Source organism: Mus caroli, chromosome 17, assembly GCF_900094665.2.
Source record: "Mus caroli chromosome 17, CAROLI_EIJ_v1.1, whole genome shotgun sequence".
In the NCBI taxonomy this organism is placed as follows: Eukaryota; Metazoa; Chordata; class Mammalia; order Rodentia; family Muridae; genus Mus; species Mus caroli.
The window spans coordinates 21,353,627-21,378,566 of record NC_034586.1 but is presented as its reverse complement, the minus strand read 5'-3'; positions in this window follow the sequence as shown (position 1 = coordinate 21,378,566).

The following is a 24,940-nucleotide window of genomic DNA, read 5'->3' as shown; positions in this document are numbered from 1 at the left end:
CTCAGGATGCTCACAGCTCAGCATGCTCACAGCCCAGCATGCTCACAGCTCACAGCTCAGCATGCTCACAGCCCAGCATGCTCACGCTCACAGCCCAGCATGCTCACAGCTCAGCATGCTCACAGCTCAGCATGCTCACAGCTCACAGCTCAGCATGCTCACAGCTCACAGCTCAGCATGCTCACAGCTCAGCATGCTCACAATCCAGGCTGCTCAGACTCCTGGTTTCTTGGATCCTGCCCTCCTGCAGAATACTAGAGGCCAGGTCTTCAATCTGTGTTCTCAAGCTTCGGGCCTGTCCAGGCACCAGTGGGCTCCCACCGACATTTCCATGTTCTTTTATTAACAGATATGCCTAAGGCTTGAGACGGTTAAGTTTTAGTCATAGTGGTTTCAGAGTCTGCCTCTCTGGCCTGCAGCATGTCATGGCCTTGACTATCCCCCAAGGACTGACCTCAATCCTTGGCAAGGACTGCCAGGCCTGGAATGTATCTCCCACAGGGTCCTCCCTATGTGTGGGGAGGCTTCACTAGGGTTGACGTCCCAACAACCAAAGTACTAATATGGGTTATTTCACTTACCTTTTGGTGACCTTGGGCTTACCTCAGTTTCTCCATCTACGAAGGCCTCATTCCTGTCCAGATCACAGGAGGGTTGACTGAGTCAACACATAAAATGTCTGAAGTGAGCTCAGGCAGAGCATAGGCTAAACAAACTGAGAGCTGAGAACACCATCACAATGCAGGTGTTTGTCTTTGCTGTGCCCCACAAGCAGAAGTTACAGACGGCCGCCCTTCTTAGGGGTTCTCCTAGCTCTCTGACCTTCTCGGCTCCTTTTGCTATTATTTCTTCCAGTTTGTTGCTGTTGTTTTGGTTTGGATCACCTGTTTGTTTATTTTTGTCATCATGTAATGCTGGCTAACCTGGTACTCACGACATAGCCCAGACTTAACCTTGAATTCAGGACAATCCTCCTGCCTCAGTCTCTGTGTTGTTGAAATTACAGGTATAGACCACAACACCCAGTTCATAAAACCACACTCCTGGTGTTTCCTGTTGAAGCCCAGGTTAGCCTCAAGCTTACCATAGAGGTAAGGATGACTTTGGACTTGAAGTCCTTTGGTTTCTGCCTCTGAGTACTGGGATTAAAGCCACAGGTTCCGGCCTTGAGCTTAGTAGGTCCTTCTGGAGATAGAACCCAAGACTTCATGCCTGCTAAGCAGGCACTCTGCCAACTGAATTATAGCTCCAGCTTTCCTTAATTCAGCTCCTGTCCCCGCAGTTTTAACATACGAAGCTCAGTGGTCTTTGGCATGATTTTACCAGCATTGTGCAACCAGCATCACAGGCAACTTTAGAACATATCACCACCTCCTAAAGGGAGCCCCAGCCTGGATCTGTCCTTCCCTGAGGCACGACCCCAGACATCCATTAATACTTCATCCTGCCCATTCCAGTCTTCTCATGAGAATGGAATGAGGTGATTTGGCCTCCAGTGTCCAAACCTCTTCCGAGTATCTTGTTTTCCAGATCTCTCATGCGAGCCCACTCTTCTGCACAGTTATTTCTCCAGTGTGGCCAGCCCTGCATTTGCTGGTGAACACTGGGCCTCTCACAAACATTCCCAGTCAGGTCTGGTGAGGGCATTCTGGGCAGATGCCTTAGAAAGGATGTTAGGCTTGGGGGATCGTGCATCCCAGCTCTAGAGTAATGTCAAGCCATGTGCAGAGTTTGCATCTCGTTGTTTTGCTTTGTCTGAGAAGGGGTTTCATTCTGTAGCCCTGGTGAGCTTGGAACTCACTATGCAGGCGTGTCTCAAAAAGCAGAGATCCACCTGTCTCTGCCTTCTAGGTGCCAGAATTAAAGGCATGCACCAACATGCCAGACCTTCAGGGGCTGTTTGTTTGTCTGTTTTTCTGGAGACATGATCTTGCTGTATAACTCAAGTTGGTCTGTAACTATCAGTGATCCTCCTGCCTCAGTCTCCTATCACATGCCCGATTTATAGGCAAGGACCACCATTCCTAGTTTAAGAGGTTCTCTCTTGTTGCTGAGCTCTGTGGTTGTCCATGGTGGTTGATCCTGGCTCCTTGTAAGAAAGATGATCCAAAAAGCTTCCCCATTTGGAAGGGTTTTTTTTTTTTCTTTCTTCCTTTTCATTCCCCTGGGTTCATCTTATAAAAGTATTGGCCTGGACAATGAATGTTCAATTTATCTGTTTTTTTCTTCTGTCACCTGCGCTGTCTGTGCCTCTGTTCTTTTTAGAGGACATGCGTACTTCATGAGTGGGGCTGGCATTAGCATGGGCTTGTGCACATGTGAATACGGAGGAGGGAGCACTGCTCCTGATGTTTGGGGCAATGTGGGCAAGCTCCCTAGTGGGAGTGACTGATTTTTATGATGCTGGGTGTGGCACCTTGTTCCTTCTGTCTTGTGAAGGCTCCTTGGCATAAACCTATGACCCCAAAGCCCATTCATGTTGTGGGATGTCTCCTCCCCTCTCTGCCTGCCTGACCTCCAACCTCCTCTTTTCTGAGGCCACCCTTGAGCCATGAACAGAGAGGCCACAGGACATGAATCACGTAGGATAACTAATTTTGACTCACAGAAGCTGTCTTAAATTGAATAGAAATGAGGAAAAATAGGATTAAATAGAAAGCCAAGCCAAGAACAGACGAAGAAAAAGTCCCGAGGAGCCGGCCCCTGGTTACACGGGCACTCCGAGGCAGCCGGGTGGGAAGAACAGTGGACATTGCTAGGCGATTACATCACACCCCTGGGCAGCTGCCCACGCCACCCCAACCAGACTGTGGCCGTCTCGGGGTGGGAAGATAGGATGTGTGCTGCTCTCCCTGTGACAGGTTTATCTGCACAGAGCTCACTCCGTCCTGAGGATTAGTTTGAAAACAATTAAACTTCTGAGCAAAACGAGCAGAGGCTGGTGAGCAGCAGCGACCCATGAAGGGCCTTTAGCAACAGAAATCTCAACTGGACAACCAGAGCGCAAGAGCAGCTCAGAGCAGCTCAGCAGGCAGGAGGAGAGGGGAGCAACCGAGGGGAGCAACCTAGAGGCTCTTCTGGACCCCCCTGCTCCTGCCGCCCCCTCCCAGGAATGGCAAATCCAGGTACAATTGGTAAAACGCCTGCACCACACCAAAACTGACTGAGTTGGTTCCCAGAGTCAGGGTGAAAGAGTCCAGAGCGGCTGTAGATACTTGTAATCCCAGCTTTGGGGAGATAAAGACAAGGGGATTCCCAAGGCTTGCTGGCCGGTCAGCCTAGCTTTCTAGGCAATGTCCAGAATAGCGAGAGACCCTGTCCAAAAAAGAAAAAAAAAAGAGTGGAAGATTCTGGTAAACCACAGCAGGAGTAATTGTCCTCTGGCCTGCACACACACATACACACACACCATCACCACTACCACAACTACCACCCACAGAGACTGTGTGTGTGTGTGTGTGAGAGAGAGGGGGGGGCGGGGAGGGGAGGGGGAGAGAGAGAATTGGAAAATCCAACTGACTCTCAAGGGGTTGTAGCCAGGAGGCTGTAGGCACTGCAGACTGAGCCTCATTGGGGTCTTTGCTTTGCAGCTGTGTGACACTGCAGGGACTTGCAGGAGACTAACAGGTGCAATTTATCCCAAGAGTACTTCCAGAGTATTTTCGAGCCCTCGTCCTCTGTGAGGCCGCCAAGATGCACGTGGTCATCTTTCTGGCATCTGAAGGAACCAAATTTAGTCAAGATGCAGCCGAGGACAAGGTGGCTCTCACATCGTCAGGCATCCTCGGGGTCCCTGGAGTGCAGGTACACGAGGACCAGCAGGCCGTGCTGAGCTCACCCCTTCCTCTCCATATTACCCCTTCTAGCTTCCTCAGGTCTACGGTGCAGACATGGGCAAGGGGCATAGAGAGCATCCTGAAGACCATCCTCAGGACAGTGGTAGCAAGTCTTGGGTCAGCATCAGGAGGCTTCTCCAATTTCCCTTGCTCCTGTTTCCCCTGCCTAGGGTCAATTGGAAACGTAAGGGTTCTTTGGAAAGTCAGTGGTGTTGGATGGTGTTTTGCTGGGGCAGACACGTGAAGGAGTGTTTTCCTGATGCAGACACAGGTGAAAGGATGTTTTGCTAAAACAAAAGGACATGTGGTGGAGGATTCTTCACTTGTTAGAGACATGCATTGGTCTGCCTTACATTGTTTAATTGAGCTCCATTTGTCATGACTCCATAGAGAGAAATGCATCAAAAAACTTCTGGTGGTGTGCTGGTGGGCTCTTGCCGCTCCCTCTGACTTGGGACGATTTGAAGAGTGATGTTGGCTGATATAGACAAACATGCTGAGGCAAGACACAAGGTGCGGCAAGACCTGTGGTGGTGGGGGGCATGTGATGTTGAGAGGGTATAAATAGGACTCACTGACTGTGAGAGGGGCTTGCATAGCTGTGAGAGGGGCTCGCTTGCATAGCTGGCTTTTCAATGCTTCCTAATCTCCTGTCTTCACTGATCTTTGGCAAAGAACTTCTCTCTGGCATCCCTAATGGTCCCAGTAGCCTCCTGCTGAGTCAGCTGATTCAGCTGAGGCCTGGCTGTTCAGGAGAGTGAGAGAAGGGGCAGGGCTCCTCATCTTCCCCTCTGCTTTCCTATCCGGTCAAGGGCCTGGAGCTGGGGAGTGGCTTGCTCCACCACAGCACTGAAGAGTTTGTGATAAGCTGGGTGTCCCTTATCCTCATGCCCATCCAGGTACCCAACGCCAGTGTAGACAGGACCCAGTGATATGTCCTCCAAGGACCTGGCTGAGCCCATGTCTACACATAGGAATGAGTTTGAACACTGATCCAGGGTGGTTCTGGGAAGGACTTTACTGATTTCTTGCTATTTAAAAGCAGGCAAAGTGGCAGGTGGCAGCCAGACCAGTACTGGTGTGCAAGCTGATAAACTGTTAGTGCTCAGGACTCTTCCCAGGAGCAGTGACTATGGCAGCAGGAGGCTACCCAGACGATGTTTTTCCCAATGTGGGAGAGAGAACCCAGTTAGCCTTAGGTTACCATCAGGAGCAGGGAGCGGCTGGCCAAGGGTCATGTGGTGGCCAGAAACTGGACCTAGCCTCTTCCTCCTTTGGCTTCACTCATGTGTGACCTGGTATCCCTCACACCCTAAATGTAAACCTGGAATACCATCAGGTGTTCAGGGGGTTCCCAAATTTCCTCCTGCAGCGTCTGTCTGAGACTCTCATGGACCTCACCCCAATGTGACCCTGGCTGGGGGTTTCAAGGTATGTCAGCAAACTTCTGCTTCTGAGAGAATTCCCCAGTCAGGGAGGAGCGGGGCTTTCCTGCCAGAATGCAGAGTTCAACAGATAGTGTCCTGAATGACCAGCCGCTGTAGGGACAGTGGGCACTCATGTCTCAAAAATGAGAGCAAAGCAGAAAATGACGGGCTCATCCACCGGCAGCTGGGACCCTGCCCATCTTGGCATGAGTCCTGGAAGGTGACTCTCAGGGGTTTAAGATTTATGTTGGTGGGTCTTTAATTACATCTTGCCAACTCCAGCCTCCATCGCTGGAATGGGAGTGTGTAGAGTTCCTTTAAGGATCTGACACCATGTTTACCCACCTTGTACCATGTTTTAATCTCTGCCTGCATAGGAGAGGTGACTCCTGCCCCTAGGAACTAGGTCATGCCAGTACTTGGTCAGCACCATAGGACAGACCCTGGAAACCTTGATTCCTGCTGCTGCCAGCCAGCTCTGGGCCTGCCAGGCCCCAGAGTTCAGTGTTGGCTAAAGGTGTCCTTTCTTCTAGAAGCTGACTAGGGGTGGGTCAGGAGCATGCATGTGCACCATTCTCTCCCTGCAGTGCCTGTGAGTGAGTCCTGAGGGACTGGGCCAGGAGCAGATTCTAGTTCCTGGTTTTCCTGAAAAATTCCCTTGGAATCTACTTGGCCAGGGGCCAAGGCTACTCAGAGGCATCTCCTTCCTTCCCACCTCAAGCAGAAGCATCTGTAGCTGGTGGCTGCCACACCCAATAAAGACGGAACTCCCTGGGGTGATTCATCTGACCTTCAGAAGCCCTGGGCTCTCTTTGGGACAGGTAGGGATGGGGACACACTCAGAGCTGGTGAGTGACTAGTGAAGGCTAAGTTCTTCTGGGCCAGGCAGCATCTTGTGAGAGACAGGGGCTGTGCTCCCTGGTCCCTACCTCCCGAGAGACAGCCACAGCGCAATGTGGGGCACCTATGAATCCCAACCAAACTCAGAGAGCCTCTGTCCTCTCTCAGCCAAGCCCTGAGGGACAAACAGAAAGCACAAGGAATAGTCTGGGCCGTTGGGTGCTCTTCTGAAGGTCCTAAGCTGCCACCCAGCAGGTGTGGCTTGTGGGCGGGGTGGGGCTGGGCTGCTGGAGTCTCAGGTGGAGAAACTCCAACTTTGTGGGGGAATCCAGAGAGAACAAGCCTCGCCTTCATGCTGCGGCTCCATGACACTCTCCTCTGCTCTTCTCTCTTCCCAGTTCCCAGTTGGATTTTTCCTCTTGGCCTCAGATCCCACATCTGGGAAGTGGACACAGCAGCCTAAGCTGCCCTGAAAAGGGGTAGGCTGAGCATCACGTGAGTACCCTACACAGGAAGTGGCCAGGCCAGGTGGAGACGGAGGTCTTATTACAAACATCTACTCATCCCAAGAGACCCTAGATCTGAGCCCCAGCCTCCTTCTGCCAAGCTAGGGAGAACCTGGATCATTGGCAGGCTCCCGTACCACAATTTCTCTGTCTGTTAAAGGGGCAGAAACGCCAGGGTCGTGAATGAAGGGCATTAGCTTTATCACAGAAGTCACAGTAAAACGCTGCGATGTCTACCAAGAAAAGCTCTGGAGGTCTGAGAAACAAGGCTTCGGGGGTTAGGCACTTTGGGGCCTTGTGTGGCCTCTCCTGCCTCATTCCTGACCGCCAGGCTAAAGATACCGTGGTTGTATTTACTCACCTGTGCCCTGCAAGCCTGCCCTTTGCCTAGAGGCATCTTCAGGAGCTCCAGATACCACCTTCTCATACCTCCCCACAGAGTCTCTTCTACCAGATGACCCTGGAAGAAAGCAGTCATTCAGGATGACATCTGTGATTTAATCATGGCTGACAGAAGGGCTCTGTCAGCCCCAACCCTAGTCTTGGCCTCCAGGCCCGAGTCCTCTGCTCCAGTGGACTGGGGAAGAAGAAGGTGAGCTTCCTGAGCCCCTTGGTCAAGTGGTAACCTAGGGCCGGGCTGAGATCTGGACTTGCCAGAGGTGCTGGAATGGGAACCTCTGTTTTTGCCACTTAGCCCAGACATGGAGAAATCACAGCCCTGCTTTTCCAAGTGCTGTGGCCCTGGATGGTGACTTGCTCCTCTCTCCTCAGTTTCTCTGGCTGCATGGAATCTTTACAGTCTAGAGGACTCGAGACTCCCCGTCTGGGGTCCTGCTCTGGCCCTGAGGTGGAGTACAGTCAGCGTGATTGGGGTGAAGCAGTGTTTCTGGCCATGTGTCCTGCTGGCTATGATCTTTTCCCTAGCTCTTGAAGGTACCTCAAAAGAGAATTGAGGACATCATATGTGTAAAATACCTTGCCACCCAAGTACTCAGCTGAGAACCCCTCATAGGCCTGAATATCCCATACCCTGTCACCAGCCATCTCTGGAGTTGGCCACTGCTAGGCAAAAGGCACCCTGGGAGGAGGGGGTGAGGGCAGGGTCAGGTAGCTGAGTCTGTATTTGTCAGGGACACAGCTGATCAGTGCTTTGGGCCCCTCCACAAAGGCAGTTGGCAGGCTCAGTGCTTATATCACCTGAAAGGATCCAGAAACCCTCCCACCTTTTCCTGGATGTTCAAACTGATTCCACCCAGAAGGCCTGACTTCTGTTTGAACCATCAGAGCCCATTACATTCTCTGTTTTCATACTATCTGTCAGAATGCTGCCTCTGCAGCCACACTCTGGCAGCCCAGGGATGCAAGCATCCTGAGCAGGAGAATATGAAGGTAACAAGCGACTGAATGGGGCCAGTGGTCAGAGTGGGATTAAGGAGTTACTGCTGAGACCGTAGCATTCCTCTCTGTAGTGGTAAGAGTGTGCACACTTGGTTGTGGAGATGTGAAAGTGTGACAAGCCACAGCTGTACAGCTGGTGAAGGGCTGAACAACAGAGTGTAAGAAATAGGTATCAATGATGCTGGAGCCAGGGTTGGTGGCTCAGACCTGTAATCCCAGCAGGCGAAGCAGGAGGATTGCTATGTAATGAGATGCAGGCACACGTAGTCCTCACAGGCCATGAGATCCTCGACTCAGCACAGAGCAGCGAGGCCTTTGGAACACGTTGTGTCGACAGCACACCCAGGAACTGTAATATTCTGTTGCACCTTAAGTGTGGCCTTGGAAATCCAGTGTCTTTAAGGGGAATTATTTAAATAGAAGCCACAGAGAGTCAGTGGTATTAATCTGAAGATAGCATCATTATGGAAACTGGGAGGGGACAGATGCCGAAGAGCAGGGGGGCGGGGTGGACTGAGGGTCAAGATGGCAGCTCCAGGGCCAAGCACCTCTTCCAGGGCAGAGAAGCCCTCTCCATGCCCTGACTGTGCCACCCAGGCTATAGGGCTAGAGGGTAGACTGTGCCCTTTCGTAGTCTTTCATCTCAGGCCCTGGGAAATGGTACACCTCTTTGTGGAGGTGGTTGTGCCCCACCTAAGCACACCATTGTCCCATCATCCAGCCTCTTCCTACCAAAACCCAGCCTTTGCTCCCCCTGTGTGTGTGTGTACCAGCATCTCCACTCTGTAAATGACAGGACCATGTGGAGCAGGCTTCATCCTGACTGTGAGCAACAGAGGAGACGCAGAGAAGTTGTGTCATTGCACAGAGGCACACAGCAGGAGAAATCTTGTCAGATGTCGATCATTTTATATAAAACGCACTCAAGGACAAAGGATTGGGGCAGGGCAAAACCTCTTGTAGTAAGGTGACAGTTTCCCTTTCTGGATGTGTGTGTGTAGATGAGTGCATGTGTGTGTGTGTGTATGAGTGCATGTGTGTGTGTGTTTTGCGGGTTCAGAGTGTGAGAATCTGTAGACGCCAGAGAGCATGCTGAGTGTCTTTCTTTTTTTTTTTCCATTTTAAAAAATTAATTAATTTTTTTAATTAGGTATTTCTGAGTGTCTTTCTTAGCTGCCCTTTACCTTATCTTTTGAGACTGAGTCTCTTTATGAACCCGGAGCTCACCAATCCAGCAAGTCCAGCGGCAGCAAGCCCCAGGGATCCATCTGTCTCCACCTCCCCTCACAGGGATTAGAGGCTTAGGCCACAGCACTCCCGGCTTTTATATGGGTTCTAAGGACTCAAGTTTGGGTCCTTGTGTCTGTGTGGCAGGCACTGTGCTAAATGACCTGTCTCCCTAGCCTCTCTGGTTAGTTTTGGCATGCTCCAGTGAACATGATGCCAATCTATCTACAAGATCAACGTTGCCTTTAACCATTTGTCTTTTGCTGTTCTTCCTTGGGGCTTTGGGCTCTGAAGATGACGGTAGCAATGACCACGATGGTACCAAGGATGGTGGCTTCTCTGTTCAAGCACATGTAAGTTAGCATCACGTGACTTTTCCTTGAGAGACATAAAGAAACATCTTCTCACTCCAGATAGGGAACTATGAGACCAAAGTATGATTCTATTCATGTCCAGCTTGCTGAACCAATGAGCTTATTAGGATTAATTACTTACAAGAGTACTGGTGACCTTAAACAGCTGCATCACAGAAAATCCAATCCAGAATGGGGACAACTCATGGAAGCGCCATCTCTCGTGACCATGCCTGCCCATTTCCTAGACCACGGTCAGCCAAGGCAGGAGGGACTGGTGTCAGGAATCTTAGGTAATGATCTAGGGATGCCTCCTTCTTCCATAGGGGAACGTTAATCGCCCATCACTATTACTGCAGACCCAGCTGCCACTGCATGGTTCTGCCATGGCCAAGATGACCTGTAGATCATGGCAACAGCTTGTTCCATGACAGTGATCGTCATGTGCCTGGTGAAAAACAGTGCCACTACACAGCCATACACTGTTGGACCTCACTAAACCAAGTGAAAAATTTATTCCTCATAGCAGCCAGTATTATATTGACTGCTAAACATAATCAATATCACAATTTTGATGTATAATAATCTTTTGTTATTGGTTTTTGGAGACAGGGCCTCTCTGTGTGCTGGAGGTCACTATGCAGACCAGGTTGGCCTAAAAATCAGAGATCTGCCGCCTCTATCTCCCTCATGCTGGAATTAAAGATGGGTGCCACCACACTACCTACATAGAACTAACTATGACTTCTTTCTTTTTTTGCAGATGAGCAAGGAGGCCTCCAGGGGTAGGATCTTCTGGACAGGCTCATCCTGAAAGCCAAAGAGCCCAAACTACCTCAAGAGAGGCCAGGGAGATAAAATCATGAGTATATGACTGTCTGGGTCTCAGAATCAGATCCACTGGGGTTCTTGCCCCAGTGGTTTCTATAGTGATGATGCCTCTGTGTCCTGTTGCTTGGGGGTGCTCTCCTCCACATAGAGCTGTCCCACTTTCTGTCCCAGACTCTCCTCAGCAGGAGGACTAGAGGACATAGTGGGGAGACATGGCAGAGACATGGGGACTGGGAGTTACAGGGATGTGAGGCAGGTCCATGGGGAATGGGAATACCTGAATGCTATTTTGTTCCTGTGTCGCATCAGTATATTAGAACCTTCTAGAACGCTCAATCCAGACACACCCACAGGGAAGAGGCTGGGGTGCTGAAGGCCAAGATGAAGGAATAGGGACATGAGTTCAGGCAGTTCAACACTGGATGCAAGAGGAAACCAGAAGAACATATTACTTATTTATTTTGTTACTGTGACCAAAATAGCCATTTTGTGGGATGCAATCTGTGGGAAGAAAGGTGTATTGTGGCTTAGCGGAAAATGTACACTGGCAGCTCCTCACATCTTGGCAGATCAGGAAACAGAAACCAGACTAAACTAAGGCTTGGCTCTAACTCTCAAAGTGCACCCCAAATGAGGTACTTCCTCCAGAGGAACCCTGCTTCCCTCAGGTTCTGCCAGCTCCCTAAACAACAGCAACTGAGAATCCCATCCCAAACCACGAACCCATGAGGAGGATGGTTCACGTACAAACCATAATGGGATGGAAGGCAGCTGAAGCCTATGGAGGGGAACCTGGCTTTGCCCACAGACCTTGGTTCCTGATCAGGGAACCAAGGGAACAGATCTGTGCCAGAAGCTTTGGGACCAGTCATAGCAGTAGCACCCATATCTTGTCCCTGCTGTTGGCCCTGTATACAGACCCAGTCTTGAACAAGGCTGCTGCTGGGCTTCAAATGTGAATAACACCACCAAGGAACCCCATGGGCCTCCACGAGCCTCCTGTATACAGAAGTATTTATACAAGGGGACACAAGGTTCACAGGTTCACTTGGGGAACATAAGGGTTCAGGGCTACTTCAGGACAAGTGATATGTTTGCCACATCAGATGGCCAGTGCACCCTGGCCCCATCTGTGTAGGTCTCAATAGCTGTGCACATATCCACATGTAGAGCTGGCTGCAGGTTCCAGTTCCACCCTGCTTGACGGACTCAGGCTGGGCTGCTCCTCATGGCCCCTTCAGCTGCTCCCTGGCAGCTGCCAGCTTCGCCTCCTGTTTTAAATTGCAGCCTGGTGGGGTTCCTGTGGCCCCTTGCCCGTGGCTCCCCTCCGGCTTGGCAACTGGGGAGTGCCTGGCCCTCTGAGGTGCTCTGGGAGCTTTCTCCAGCAGACGTGGGCTGGGTGGAAAATGACCTCAGAGGGTGGGGCAGCAGGGGCAAGCCTTGGGAGACTAGGGGCTCCTGGGGCCAGCAAGTTCCCACGCCTCAGCTGCATCCAGGCACTGTGCCTGGATCCCTGGTTCTGTGAAGGAGGAGGAAGACCCTCATCCTTAGCCCACTGGCAGCTTTGTGCTGCTCAGCTCCTTCAGGCACTGTAATTGTAGGCTAGTGTGAAGGAGGACAGAGGGCAAGGCTGAGCAGGGACAGATAGTGGGCACTGCTCCCACATCCCAGGCCTAGATATCAGAGGGGAACCTATCTCTCAAGCCACAGGGAATAAGTAGATACAGTCAGGGACCGGCATGGGCCTTCAGTGACATCAGAGCTCAGCGGGACTGTTGTGGTCACTTAGGCCAATAGACAGCAGCAATTGAAAGCTGTGACTCTAACCCAGGGAATTTTGGAATTACAGGGCAGTGATCTTTACCACAGGCCCAAGAGAGAGCCTTTCCAGAGCATTTAGACCAGGCAGCATTTAGGAACTCATGATAGGCTCACAGGGCAAGCAAGAGATACAGGGTACTAGCAGCTAATAGGCCACTCCCTGGCCAGAGGTCCAGGGCATAATAGTGAAGTTCTCTTCACTGCAGCAAAATACCTCACAGAAGCAACTTAAGAGAGGGAGGATTTATTTTGGCCCTGGTTCATTGGGTACAGTCCAGCACAGCAAGAGTATATGTGGCAGAAACTTGCAGTTCAATTTGTGGCTCCACTTGATCTTAGGGGATCAGAAATCAGAAAATTTGGGCCACAAATAAGGCTGGGCTATAAGCCTCAGATATAATATCTTCATCATGTCTCAGGGCCTCATGGCTCCATAACTTCTCCTATAGCCCCACCGGCTTGGAGCCAAATGTTTGAACACATGTGTCTAGAGGGAGGGCAGAGGGCATTTCATTTGAACCATAATACCATGGGGCAGGACTCATGCCCCAGTGCGATCTGGGATGCTAGCCTCTCACTGAGTATGAGATAGGGCATGGAGATGTGATAATCTGACAGAACAGGGGTCATTGAGCCAGAGAATAGATAGAGCCCCTTCTTTCTCCACCCAGGCTCCTAGCTGTGGGTACCACCTTGGGCAGGACAGGGAGGTTTCCTGCTGGTGCTGGACTCAAGAAAAGTTTGCTGAGGCTTGGGTGGAGTTAGCCGGCCTTGCCTCCTGCATAATTACTGTCCCCTATTGTGGTGGTTTGAATATGTTTGCCATGGGAAGTGGCACTATTAGGATGTGTGGCCTTGTAGGAGGAAGTACAGCGCTAAGAGGGTGGGCTTTGGAGTCCTCCGCTCAGGCTCCATGCTGGTTGCCTTCTGTTACTGTAGAACCCTTAGCTCTCTCCAGCGCCGTGTCTGCCTGCATGCTATCATGCTTCTCCCCATGAGGGTAATGGACTGAACCTCTGAACCTGTAAGCCAGCCCCAATTAAATGTTGTCATTCATATAGAGTTGCCTTGGTCATGGTGTCTCTTCACAGCAATGAAACCCTAACTAACACATCCATATAGATGAGAAAACTGAACCTCAAGAGGCCAAAGAGAGGCTTAAGGCAGTGCCCACTCTCAGCCTCATCTCCCTGCACACTCATTCACCCACATCACTCGGGATCATGTGGGAGAAGACTGCAGTCCCTGCGCTCTCTAGTAGGCTTCTGGGTAACAAACCAGCCACAAAGAGGCCCAGGATCCCTTGATTGAGGGAGGTGACTGTCTGGGTTGCTGTTGAAGGTTTTTCTCATTGTCCCCTAGTTCTTAGACACATGACTTTGGTCCCTTCTCTGTGTTGGTGCCTTTCCCAGCTTTGTGCCTTATACACCACCCGGAAGGACTTGAGGTCTTCTAACCCAGGGTGATGATCACTTCGGTCTTAATTGCTATTGGAACTATTTCTATTGCTGTGAAGAGACACCATGACCTTGGATGGCAGCTTTTATAAAGGAAAACACTTCACTGGGACTGGCTTACAGTTCAGAGGTTTAGTCCATTATCCTTATGGGGTTGGGGTGGGGGATACATGGCGACATGCAGGCAGACATTGTCCTGGAGAAGGAGCTGAGAGTTCTACATCTGGATCAACAGGCAGCAGGAGAGAGAGAGAGAGAGAGAGAGAGAGAGAGAGAGAGAGAGAGAGAGAGAGAAAGTCTGGCATAAACTTCTAAAACCCCAAAGCCCACCTCCAGTGTCACAACTATTCCAACAAGGCCACACCTACTCCAGCAATGCCACACCTCCAAATAGTGCCACTTCCTGTGAGGCTGGGGAGATCATTTTCATTCACACCACCACCACATCATGTAAAGACCTTCAAACTTCACCAGATCCCGATCCTGTGCCTGTTGATCCCCATACCACCCCTGTCATGGGCACATCAGGGGTGGGACCTACTCTCCACTTTCCAGGTGAGCTAACTCTGATTCCCATCGTGTCATGGGACAGAGAATTCAGTCACAACCTCTGAATCCTTGCAAGGAAGGGATGAGAAAACTTTTGGGTGATATGTGAAGTATCCATCCAAAGAATTGTTAAACAAATCCAAAGAACAGAACCAGAGATTCACAAGTACTTTGAGCCTCTTAGGTGAGGGACGGGAGCCTTGCAAGCTAGTGGCTCTCTCGCCTCTGGCATCAAAAAGAAGGGAGCTGAAGATGCTGCTTGCCCCTTAGGCCCTCTCCTAGATGCCTTTAAAAACTGTCCATCTACCCATCTGTCTATATATTTATCCAGCTTTTAAAACTTCGAAACTTGCAAATAAATAAAAACATCACACTGAAAGATTATCTAGACCCAAAGTCTATACAACTCAACGAATTTTCTGTACAACTAGAATAGGCATTTGGAACGAAAGCTGTGTAATTTCACATAAAAATTTGCGCTTTCAGTCTCAAACATACTTTGGGTACTTATCCCCCACCAGAAACCCTGAGAACTAGAAAAACACTTAGCTTTATATTCTCTTAGGCAATCTGTGTCCATCACCTGCACAGTCCTTCACTCCTATGTATTTTGTTCTGTTCTGTTTTCTTCATGCCATAATGTACCCACATGCATATTAGCTTACGTGTATACACATATTATTGGATAGATTCTAGATATATTATTGGCTGTTAACTCTATTCATCTATTCACCCACACATCCACCCACCCATCTGTCTGTACATTTATCTATCTATCCACCTACCCACATCCTCATCCCTCTACCCATTCATCCCCTACCCATCTGTCAATCTACCTAGCCATTCTTCTACCCACCCATCCATCCACTCATCAAGCCTGCCAGCCAGCCATTAGCCTATCTGCATATCTGATATGCACTAATCTAATCCACGTCCTCATCCACCCATCCATTTATCTGTCTGTTTGTCTATCTCGATGAACATCTGACCCTGGGAGTGTGGTGAGTGGGAGGGGAGCCCAGCTAGATCCCTAGCCCTTCACATCCCCCTTTTCTGGTTGTTTTCCTTGCTGGCCACCAGGCAAGCAGCCCAGCCTGCAGCTGGAGCTCTGGGTGGGATTCTGGGCCTTCTGGCTGCTGTTTCTGCAGCTGAAAAGCATTTCCAGTTTACAGCAATGTAATTACTCACCCTCCTTTAGATGGGAGTATGCAGGGAGGCAGATGTCACTGGTCCAAGCTGATCCCTACTACAGAGGACAGGAAAACTGGATATAGCTATGCCAGGGTGGAAGTAGCTCCCCCACTCCATGAAATCTATAGGTCAGGTCATATATAAGGCCTGAGGACACAGTGTCACCCCAAGCAGGAGCTGAGAGGGCCAGGCACCTGGACCTGAGAGTGGAGTGGGCTTGGCTGAGATGCTGGCCAGTGTAGCCAGGCTGCCAGATTCCTGGGAATCCAGCCAAGGGGTGCCAGGCTCAGGGTGGGGCTGGCCTAAAAGCTCTGGACAGTCAAAAGGAAGGGTGAGCTTTCTAGGGAACTGACATGCAAACTCTTGAAGAGGCCTGGCCCCAGTAGATGCTAGGGGATGGGGCTGTGGCTGACATTCTGACCCTGTTTTAACTTTGCTCCTGTAAGCTTGAAGGCAGCTCGACCAGATAGTTGAAGGCCATATTCCATAGAAGTGACCCTCCAGGTGCCTGGAAAGACCATTCTGGTGATCCTAAGTTCTAGAGAGATGTGTAAAATTGGGCTAGCCTCAGGCCTGGTCAACTGCAGACCTACTGGCCTCTGGGCTTCCCCCTTTCCCTGTAGATTCAGGTTGGGAAAAAGTGTGTCTCATTCAACTTGTTTTTACCACCCTGGACGGAATCCAATTGGGGTAGTCGATTTCCTCCCAGAGCCCATCACAGAGGCACCCCTGTCAGCCACTAGACTCTGGGCATGAGTGAACCAGGCCATGGCTTCTCCCTGCCCTGCCATTAGCCATGTGTGTCCTGGCAGCGGCCTGCCAACCTTTTGACGCTAGCGTGGGCTGCAGTGAACAACAAAACCCTGTGTGGTGCTCCCTGAGTGGGCACTAGGGAGACGAGGGAAGCTGGAGGGGTCAAGAGGGAACTCTCCAGCCCACCCACCTACTTATCATTAACCCCTTAAGGCTAGGAACCCAAAGTCAGGAAGCAGGGACCATAGGACTCAGCCTGGCACCTATGTGAAGCTGCAGAACCTGGGAGTCACAATAGATGAGTTTGTTAAGTGCCTCCTGTGTAACACTGCTGAGCTGAGCCCTCCACACAGGGAGCCATCTTGGTAGTCCTGTAAGAGGAGCCATAACCCTTGCCTGCTACAGTGTGAGTCTGTGGTGTTCCCCAAAGGCCTGTGTGTTATAAGCTTCTCAGTGATTGGGTTTATGGGGAGCAAGATTAGGTTGCCGGGGAGGGTCTTACTTTTCTTGTGTATTCCTGTGTGTGCAAGTGCACATTTAAAGGCAAGGAAGACAATGTCTGCTGTCGTTCCCTGGGTTTGTCAGCCAGTAGATAATTCAGCAGATTTTCAGACTAATGGGAGATCCTGATTCAATAAACAAGGTAGGTTACCTGAGGAACAGCACCCAAGGTTGACCGCTAGTTTCTCTCTGTCTCTGTCTCTGTCTGTCTCTCTCTGCCTCTCTGTCTCTCTCTTCCTCACTCCCTTCCATAAGTGAATCTTTCCTTAGTTTTGCCTTGTCACAGTGACAAACTGCCGACAGAACATAGAGCCTACACAGGTTTGCAGATGTTCAAGGGTCTGCTCCCATGGGTACAGTCCAATACCCAGCACCATTTCTACACTGCTCCTGTCACTAGAATGTGTCATTTGTCACTCGAATGTGTCATTGCAGGACTCTGGGACGTGGTGTTTAGACCTGTGTATGTCCCACTCACCCTGTAGGTTGTAAAGCCCCTCCTGACCGTCTCAACTGGATCCGAGCACCTGGGTCCTTACTTGGAGTCTCTTTGGGTAGGGACACCTATGCCCTGGGCACACAGCAGTCAGCTGAGGTGTGGGTGCTATGCCATGGGGTTCATCCATGTCCATTTGTCACAGGACCTCGGGACTGGAAGGGCCTGAAAGACCTTGCCTTCCTCCCTCCGGGCATGCAGACCCTTGAAGGGAAAGTAGGACTTGAGGGTCCCTGGGAACTTGACCCTGGATTTGCCCAACCCTGCTCCTATACTGGTTTCTGTCTCTGTAGGGCCTTGAGGAGATGTCAGAGCCACAGGCCTCTTGCACAGGATACCCCATTTCCTTCATAGCCTGTACTAAGGGTCTCTATTCCTTTGTCCCTTGTCCTTGGGTCACTGCTCCTGCAAGGCACAAGGTACCTTCTGGAAGCTCTGCCCTCACCATTTCCGTATAATCATGTTAGTTTTGACTTGGCAATGTGGTAGCCAGAAACAGCCTGCATGTCAGGACTTAGATTCAGGCTCTCTCTGTGTCTCTCTCCCCACCCCTGAAGCTAGATTACACTCTGATCCACAGGGGGTCATCATCTCTCCAGGAGCATGACAGCTCTCCCCATGGGAAGTCAGACCCCCCAAAACAACCACAGTGGTGAGAGGCTCTTCAAAGGGAGGTCTCTCCTGTGGCCTAACTCACTTCACATTGCTTGGTGCACCACATTTACCAGCTCCGCCAGCATGTAATCCCCCCATTTCCTAGGCCTAGCCTTATAATTAGAAAGGCTTTCTCTTCCCTCCCTGCACCAACCTCAGGCTCCAGCTACCACTTCGAGACGTGCCTGCTACCTCCCAGGCTGGGGAACAGAGCCTAAAGTCAGCTTCCTGAAGGGGAACATGGAATCCTAGAGTTGCCCCCAAATGAGGAGGGAGCTGTGAACAACGCTGGCGTTGATGGGAGGGGTGAGTCCCCTACCCCAGGAATCCTCATGGTGGGCAGAGGGCCCACTAAGATCTTGTGGCTGAGAGATGAGATCTGCCCGGAGCCAGCCTAGTATGACCCTCCTCCTCTCCCAGAGTGGCTGGTGTGGTCTCTGCTTTGGGGATTTGGGACAATTATGTACAGTGGTTTGTGGGGGTTTTGTTTTGTTTTGTTTGTTTGTTTTTGTTTTTGTTTTGGTAATTGCCAGTGACTGCAAGGAGTCTCAGCCAGAGGCAGGGACAGCACCCGGATCACTGCATTAGAGGGTCACAGGAGGGCCTGGGCTGGGTCCACATGCACAGGTTGAGGAGCAATCAGGATAAAGTGGCTGAAGAAAACCTACCTGGGGACATCTTCATGGGCTCCTTTCTTTTGGCTACCTCCAACTTTGGGGCAGCTGTATCTAGATTCTTTGTTAACCTCCAGTCAAACAGGTGCTGGTACACACATCAAAACTTTCACTGCAGGGAGCATAGGACAGTTGGAAACCACTGCAGGCACCCAAATGCTTACCAAGACAGCCAGAGCTGACTCAGCAGGTACATACAGGCACAGAGGGTCTCTGTCCAAGGCCACTGTCTCAGAGCCTGGCCACTCTTTCCATGGCATAACCTGACTCTATGCAGACCTCTGTTCTCAAACCTTCTCACCTTCTCTACATTGAGTTTGGAGAGAGACAGGGCTTGGGGCAATGCCCATGAGTGATAAGCCATGTCCAAGAAGTCCAAATGAATCTGAAGGACCTGAGGCCATTGGACACAGTTACTCAAAAGCCAGCATATACAGTCTGTCTTCAAGAGCCATGGAAGCATAGATTTTCATTGCTAAGGTCCGGTTGCCAAGGCCACCAAAGAAAAGCCAGGCTCCCCACGAGCCAGAGGAGGCCTCGGGAGTGCTTACGGGAAGGTGCTCTTATCTGCACATTGCCACAAGGCACACACATGGTGGAGATCTGGAGAAGCTAGGACATGGTAAGGGGCAGAGCTTACTGAATGGGCATAGCAGAATCAGCTGCCTGCCTCAGTGTGGCTTTTCATATCCTCTCATAGTCTTTGTACATTGAATGTGCACTTAAGATGCCAGAGACCCAGGACTCTAACAGCACTAACCTGTGCTCTGTTATCAGCGCAAAGTCCATGGGATTTTGTGGGATTGTTGCTGCCACGGAGAACACTCAAGGACCCTGTCCTTCCCTGCCACAAGGCAGGTGACAGCCTCTACATTGCTTGAGTAGCAGTCATTTATCTCAAACAAAGTGTGGGATCCACAGTGCTGGACTCCCCACACCCCTGGGAAACAGAGACAGTTAAGACATCCCATCTGGGCCTGGAGGCACAGGCCTGTCATCCTAACTGCACAGGAGGATGAGGCAAGAGGATGGAAAGTTCAAAGCCAGCCTGGGCAAGCTAATAAGACTGTCTAAAAGTAAAAAGGTGGTTGTTTTTGAAAGACCAGTAAATAGCTCAGTGGTAGAATATTTGGCTAGCATTGCAAGACCCTGTGTTTCATGCCCAGTACCCCTTAAAAGATAACCAGTCTCTTTTCAACAGGTGACCAACCAAACTTCTCCCAAGGGAAGGCTTGGTCCTTCTTGACTTGGTCTTTCCATTCTTGGCCATATTGCAGCTTTAGCACTCTGAGAAATTTAATCTATTTAGGAACTATGTACACCTTTATGGTTTCTGATATTGGCGTCATGTTGAGAAAAATTTCTCCAGCACATTTTTATTGAAATATCATGTTTCTTTTTCTTTGCAGTTAGGTCCCCATGCTCTCTGTAAAGCCATCCCTCCACCTGGACTCTGTTGTCGTGGGTAGCATGAGGTAGGGCTCTAACCATCTTACAAGTCCTTCAGCTCATCCTCTGTGCACTAGTTACCAGGGAACTCCTCCTCCCACCCTCTGTGCGTGCGTGCGTGGTCTTGTACCAGACTCTGCTCTCTTCCACCGACTCCAGTCAACCTACAGAAATGAAATAATCAGCCTGGTTATGCATGACTCCAAAACAGCTGGTTAATTCACTGAAAAGAATCGCGTACCAGATGTTGGGGGATCATATAACCCAAGGGTTGTTTCTCTATTTTCAGTTTTAGCCAAGGATTTCGATGACCGTTTGTCCACTGACTCACCCAGCAAATCCGTATCCATTGCCTTCGGGGTGTCAGGCGCTGGACTGGGTTATGGGGCCAGCACTGAATGGCACTTACGGTTTGCACCTTCTTGAAGTCAGGCACAGACAGTGGTAAGTGCATGCGCCAGGTCATTTCTGGAAGGGACATGTGTCATGAAAGAAACGTCAGGGTGTGGGCATGTGTGGCTGGTCAGGGATAGCTTAGTGGAACCAGCAACATTTTTTTTGGTCTGGGTCAGAGACATCTTAGAGCATTCAAAGTGGAGAAATTCAAGGGAGCAGAAGGAAAGATTCTGTGGTAGGACCACTGTCCCCTGGACATTGTCAATGGGACTGTAACAAGGACAGTGGTGACAGACTAGGATTGTGGGTGGTGGCGGTGTCCTGAGGCAGAAACTGAAAGCAACACAAACCTTCCATACAACTCACTGCAGTGGACATTCATCCAAGGCCAGGGTAGGAACTGGGCTGAGTGACAGGTCAGGGTTCTGTCTACCACATCCAGGTCAGCTTGCTGCAGCCTCCACCTCCCTGAGACTCTCAGCAGGCTTCAGCAGCTGACAACCCAGCTAGCCGTCTCAACCATTGCTGGCCAGCCCCAGGTCCCCTACTCAGTTTTTACCCACATGACTGTGCTTTTCTGTGCTGCCCTCCCATCCTGGTAAACCCCACCTGAACTTCTGCCCAGAAAGCCAGACCCTGAGCCTTGTAGAAACAAACTGAGGGTGAGCTGGGTGTGAGTAACTGAGCCCATCAAACTCCCAGGGCATTCTTAGTTGTGGGGTGTTTGTTTGTTTGTTTGTTTGGTTTGTTGGTTTTTCCAGGCAGGGTTTCTCTGTGTAGCCCTGGCTGTCCTGGAACTCACTTTGTAGACCAGGCAGGCTGGCCTGGAACTCAGAAATTCACCTGCCTCTGCCTCCCGAGTGCTGGGATTAAAGGCGTGCATCACCACACCTGGCTACATTCTTAGTTTTTAAGGGAAGATGATGCCTCCTGATTCAGTTTACCAAGTCACATACAGGAAAAGATCACAGGCTGGATGGTCATTGTGAATAGACATAAAAGAGACACAACCTTGGTCCAGTTTCTGTGGCCAGGCAGGGAGATGGTGAAGGGATGGACAGACCCAGCCTTTAGAGATAGTCGGGTGTCCCTGGGCCCAGATTCCACCTATCTGGGGTAGAAGGGTAGTGAGACTCCAGCCATTTGGCTGGGCCCATGCAGGGTAGAGGTGTTTGGGCCCAGCAGCTGCCCCTCCTAGGACCCCCGGGGCCCGTTGGGAGGCTGGTAATTGGTCTCTGGCTGTGATTTGGGCACAGCCGTGGGGGCTGCAGGGGGAGCGCTGTGGGGGAGGTGGCTCCCTCAGCATTAAGCCTGGCTCCACTCAGCCGGCTGTGGAATTCTTCCTCTGATCCGGCTCCAGATTGGCCCAGGAAGAAATTGGGGGAGAATTGATTGGTGCCATGTTATACAAGCACGTCCCTCCTGACAGACGCCAGGCGACTGTGGTGTGGAGCCCTGGCCCAGCCCCATTCTCCCCCCTGGGATCCTCTGGCTCCAAGGCTCAGAACCCCCCTTTCTTCCCCCATCCCATGTACCCCTGGCCTGCCTGCCAGGCGCCTGGGAGGGGAGTTGGGATGCCCCATTGGGCCACACTCGCTTGCCAGAGGCAGGACCTTGGGGGGTCTCCTGGGCGATATTCATTGTGTGGAGGTGGGGATTTATCCTGTCTACTGACTGCCTAATAGATCCAGGACCCAGAGCTGCAGAACCCTGGTCCTAAGCATCCACAAAGCAGAGATGTTCACACAGGACAGTATCGCAGACCCAGGCTGTGCTCAGGAACCTGCATCCTACCCTGAAGAACAGAGGTAGGCAACACTCGGTTCAGGTTGCTCCAGGCCTCAGTCACTTATTCTGCTCCCACCATGGTTGGGGACAGGGAGATTTGAAAGAGAACAGGTAAACTTTCCAAGGGAGGTGGCAAGAGATGAGCTGCAGAGGTTAGGGCTTTGTGCCAGGGTGCCAGGCCGGGTGCCACCATCCCTGGACTAGGTCTGGAGGAAGGAGACCTCATAGGCACAGGAGCCCAAATCTTTTCAGTAAATGAGTCATCTCTTCATCCTGTGGGGCACTGCCCTGGGCTCACATTCTTCATCCCTCCTGGCCTTCTGATATTCCAGCAAGCTGAAATCGTATATGGAACCCTGTCCGAGAGCTACCAGGCCTAGAGTGGCCTCCTCAGTTGGGCTCAGGACCAAGAACAGGCAGAGTCAGGCAGAGGGCTATGGAAAGGCCCATCCACAGTGCCAGGGAGGGAAAGCACCCAGTGGGTTTGGCTTCCAAAGACTGGATTCACAGTGTCTCAAGCAAGCCTGCCCCAGTGGCATCAAAGGCGGCATACAGGCAGAGCCTCAGAAAGGGTAGGCCAAGAGCTTGGTCCAGGACTAGTCGTGCACAGGCTCCTGGGCATCAATAGGTTCTGAGCTCCAGTTTTCTTGGCTGCTACAGCAGCCAGCTGGGCTCTGCTCAGCCTGCAAGGCCATTGTGTGGAGCCCTCCTGGGGCTGGGGGACGCTGCCTGTGGACACTAGCCACCTGCCGTGGGGCCTCTGAGGACCTAGGACTCACCCTCCCTTCCTGTTGTTTTGTGTTTGGGGCAGCTCAGGGCTGCCAACTAGCATTAACATCCGTGCCCCTCTCTAGTCCCAGGGAGCATCAAGTCAGAACAAGCTAAGTTTGGACACAAGTCTTGCTGTGGAGCCAGGGGGTTGGGACCCCAGAACTACAAAATCGCCCAGCTCGAGGGGTGCTCACTTCCTGCCAGGGTTAGTGACAGGGTGATCTGATCTCAGCACCCCAAGGCAACTGTGAAATGGCCCAGCATCAGCTGTCAAAAACTTAGCATCTAGAGGTCCAGCCCCAGTGGTCTGCCTCCAGCTGCCCTACCTTTACTCCAGTGGGGAGAGTTGTCATTACACAGATGTCCCTGCCAACAGGGTGGAGCAGCTCAGAGGAGCCAAACTAGGGTCTCCATCTTCACTGGAGTAGAAGGCTGGCCCACAAGGCTCCCTGGAAAGTAACACTTCTTCAAGCTCGTCTCTGTCAATTGCTGGAAGACGGGCTGTGAGGCAGAGCTATCAAGGAGAGGGCACCTTAGAGAGGGTGGGGTGGCCGGTAAAGGTAGGCAGGGGACAATGGGGACACTTTTCATCCAAGTTGACTCTGACTCTAAGTTTGATAAAGCCTAACTTGACCATGGGTTAGCTCCTGCCACAAGAACGTTCTGTTTTGTTCTAGATAGGACTATAAAGGCACAGATAGATGGCCGTGTGGTAAGTAAGGCGTGTTAGTTTGTGGCATCCTGTCTCTTGTTCTAACCAGCATTCCATGACCTGCAGTAGTTTATCACCTCCAAGAAGCTGCTTAAACCCCTCCACCAGAACTGGCCTCTGTTCCTCAGACCACCGCTCTGGTGCCCACAACCTGGGTGCAGCAGGGATGTGGGCTTGGGCTGCTTCACACACGCTGTCCCAGCTCAGCACAGTAAAGCAGGAGATGGGGCAGGAAAACAGGCAACTTTGCGCTGCATGCCTGGCTGTGTGCTGGTTGTGCCCTGACCTGGCCCAGCTTACCCATGCCCCCACCCTGCTGGGCCCGCCGTGCCCTCCTCCGCTCGCGCGGCTGGCGGCAGGGCCTCCCCGTGTGGGTTCGGGCAGCCACCTGCTGCCCACAGCCGCAGCCGCACAATGAAGCCCTTGTGAGTAACGGGTAGCGCGGGCAGTGCCTCCCAGCCCACCCCAGGCTCAGAGCCCCGTTGTGTGGGGCGGCTGCCCTGGATGGGCGGCAGGGATCCAGCCAGGCTGGCCCTACCCATCCTGGACCACAGTGTTCTTGCCTCTTCCTAGCACTCTGTTGGTCCCAACTGTCTCCTGGTGGTCTGCCTGAGAGGGCTGTACCATAGGCTAGCCCTCAGGGGTCTCCAACAGCCAGGAAATGGGGGCTGCTGGGTTATCCACACTAGCTACACCGTGGCCCTAAAATTCTGCCTCCTCAGAGCCTGTCAGGAAACAAGTAGCAGATAATTGAGCCACCCCAAGCAATGTTGGAGACTCATTCTGTTGAAAAAGGGGAGCCCTGCAAGGTACTGCTCAATGGGAAGCCACCAGACATAGGAGAGCTGGCAGTGGCCACGAGGAGGTCTGAGACTCTCCAGTCCTCAGTGTGGTTCAGGAATCGATGACGGGCTACACAGGTCTCAGGCAAGACTCTCAGGAAAAAAACAAACAAAAATCCAAACAGTCGTCCCACTGGGCAGATGCAACAAGCCTGCTGGGAGGCAGGTGTCAGCCAGGTTCTGTCTCCTAGCATCGGACTCTCGGATGTTAGTGGGAGGGAAAGAACTGTGCTTGATGATGTGTGGGGAAATGTCATCACGGTGTCCCTCTCCCCCCTACCCATGGGATGTGACGTATGGCCCCACTGATCAACAAGAGCTGTCCCTGAGCTGGACAAAATAGGGACAAGACCGTGCATGTAGGAGGCCCAGAGAAGCTGAGCTGAGGGAGGGAGGGGCAGAAGAGCTCAGAGCCTGGGTCCAACCCAACCTTACACATTTCCCTCTCTCATGACCATGGTCTATTAC